The following is a 3,125-nucleotide window of genomic DNA, read 5'->3' as shown; positions in this document are numbered from 1 at the left end:
GGCAACCACATGGTGGCTCACAACCATCTGTAATGAAGTCTGGTACCCTCTTCTGGCCTGCAGACATACACGCAGAGAGAATATTGTACACATAATAAATAAATATAAAAAAAATAAATATAAAGCTGCATTATTTAGCTTAGATGAGTTAGTATAAAATAAATGACAGTTTGTTTTAAAAAGAAAGATTCCAATTGAATAGCCTAACTTTACATTTTAAGGAACTCTGTGTGTGTATGACTAAAATCAACCTCAAACTTTGCAACAGCAAGGACATATTAAAGGTTAGAGCGGAGATAATGAAATAGAGAGCAAGAAAAATTGTAAAAACTGAACAAATTCAAAAGATCAACAAAGTTGATCAACCTTTAATTACATTAAAGGAAAAAATTCACCAGGTGGTGGTGGCACACGCCTTTAATCCCAGCACTCTGGAGATAGAAGCAGGAGGATCTCTGTGAGTTCGAGGCCAACCTGGTCTAGAGCATGAGTTCCAGGACAGTCAGGGCTACAAAGAAACCCTTTCTCAAACAAAACAAAACAAACAAAAAACCTTGAAGTAGTAATCAAAGGTGAAAATGCAGGGACTGATAGATAGCACATGTGGTAAAGCAACTATGCTCAATTCCCAGAATAGGCCCTTCAAGAAAAAAAATGTGGCCTGGTGTAACACACCTGTAATCCCTGTACTAGAGACTCCCAGAGTTTCCTGGTAGTCAACCTATCCTAACCAGTGACTCCCAAGTCCCAGGGAGACACTCGATCTCAAAACATCAGGTTGATGGCTCCTGAAGAATGACACCTACAGTTGACCTCTGGCCTCATATGTATACATGCTCACACACAAGATGAAAATGTGGACGTTACAACCAATCTCATAGAAACAAAAAGAATTAAAATATTATGAGCAATCACATAGGAGTCCTATATATATTGATTGCATGCTAACAAATTGGACAACCTAGATAAGATGGTTAAGAGATACCCACTCTACCAAACTAGTAAAGGGAGAAACAGAAAATCTAAATAGAACTCAACTAATAAGGCGATTGAATCAATAATGGAAACTAAAGAGTCTCTGGGTTCAGTCCCCAGGACTAGGCGGGGAAGGGCGGGGGACAGATTAATGTTAGCAAGAATATAGAAGGGCCCATTTATGTACCATTGGTGGAAATGTGAACTAGTAAATGTGTTATTAAAAGTCAGTGTGGAGGTCCCTCAAAAAAATTAAAAACAGAACTACCATATAATTTATCAGTTTAACTTCTGATATTTCTAGAGGAAATGAAATCTATGTAGTATACTCAAATGTGGCGCATTCACAATAGACAAGTTACGGAGTCAAACTAAGTATCCATCCATAGATGAATGGGTACAGAAAACATAGCATATATTCACATGCTATTGCATTAGTGTTATAAGGGAATACTATTACCCCCTTTAGAAAGAAGGGAATAATGGCCTGGGGGAGGACCTGTGTTAGACCCCCAGCAATCACATAAAAGGCTGGTAGGATGGACTGTAACCCGGTATTGAAGGCAAGACACAGGTAGATCCAGGGGAGAGAGAGCTTGCTGACCAGTCAATCTAATCAAAATAAAGAGCTCTAATTTCACTGGGGAAGACAATCTGACGATAACCTCTGGCCTCTACATGCGTCTACACTGGTAAGTGCACATACATATGTGCATACCTATTACACACACAGTGCTAGGCATGGTGACACAGTCTTGTAATTTCAGCTACTTAGGATGTTGAGGCCAGAGGATCATAAGTTCAGGGCCAATCTGGACAACTTAGCAAAACTCTGTCTCAAAAAGTTGAAAACCAGAACTGATGATATAGCTCAATGCTAAAGCAATTGTCTGACATTCACAAGGCCCTATGTTCAATTCCAAGTACCATTTTAAAACACAGTAAGTGGATGGGGGGGTCTGGAAAGATGATTCATTGGTTAAGAGCCTTGGCTGCTCTTCCAGAGGTTCTGAGTTCAATTCCCAGCAACCACATGGTGGCCCTCAACCATCTTTAGTGGGATCTGGTGCCCTCTTCTGGCATAAATTCATACATGCAGATAGAGCACTCACATAAAATAAATAAATCTGGAAAGAAAAATAGTAAAGATGTTTTGTTATTTTTGACAACATGAATGAACCTAGAGGACATTGTGCTAAGTAAAATAAGCAACCATGGAAAGAGAAATATTGCATAATTCCTATATAGACTCTAAGGTAATCCAAATTCATAGACACACAGAGTAGAATGGGAACTACCAGACACTAGCAGAGGGAGGTTTCAAGGCAATGTTGGTCAATAGATACAAAATTTCAACTAGATAAAAAGAATGAGTTTAAGAGGTTTACTATAAAATTACTACAGTTAATAATGAGGTATTTTGTATTAGAAAACTGCATAGAATATAGGTCTTAAATTATAAATATATAAAGGACTAAATTTGTTTGATTTAGTCATTACAGAACATATACAAACCTTAAAACATCATATTGTGCATTATAAATATATTCAATTTTGTTTTGTTTTGTTTTTTGTTCTTTGATACAGGGTCTCACTGTGTAGCCCTGGCTAGCCTGGAACTCGCCAAACTGGCCTCTAAACTCACAGGGATTGAAGCTATGTATCACCACACAGGGCTCAATTAAAAAAAACATTTTTTTTGTGGGATGTATGCTATAAAGTAAGACCTGGAAAAACATTCATCTATGAATTTATAAATTTAACTTGCTGATAATTGCCTAAAACTTGGCATGAAAACACAAGCTTGCCCAAATTAAATTGAGCTTCTAAATTTAGCTGAAATTTATATGTAAAAAGCTAACCAAGGTGTGAATTTTGTAAGTTAAACTACCCCAAATGATTTGTCCTCCACAGGAGATTCTGACATAGCCCCTATGAAATCCTGACATTCCAATTCAGTTGTGACTGTACATAAGCCCTACAAATAATCTGAGTCACTTTGGCCAAAAGCATATGAATAATATGTAATGTCGCCGGGCGATGGTAGCGCGTGCCTTTAATCCTAGCACTCGGGAGGCAGAGGCAGGCAGATCTCTGTGAGTTCGAGGCCAGCCTGGTCTACAAGAGCTAGTGCCAGGACAGGCTCCAAA

At 38.3% G+C, this 3,125-nt stretch overlaps 1 protein-coding gene across 1 annotated transcript in view; it reads right to left on the bottom strand.

Annotated features, from left to right (window-relative positions):
* The window catches only part of Ptpn22 (protein tyrosine phosphatase, non-receptor type 22), a 54,540-nt gene that overhangs the window by 23,927 nt on the left and 27,488 nt on the right, over positions 1 to 3,125 (bottom strand). The window lies entirely within an intron of this gene.

The sequence above is a fragment of the Microtus ochrogaster genome, unplaced genomic scaffold (genome assembly GCF_000317375.1).
Source record: "Microtus ochrogaster isolate Prairie Vole_2 unplaced genomic scaffold, MicOch1.0 UNK60, whole genome shotgun sequence".
NCBI classification, from domain to species: Eukaryota; Metazoa; Chordata; class Mammalia; order Rodentia; family Cricetidae; genus Microtus; species Microtus ochrogaster.
This window is presented reverse-complemented; position numbering and strand designations above follow the sequence as displayed.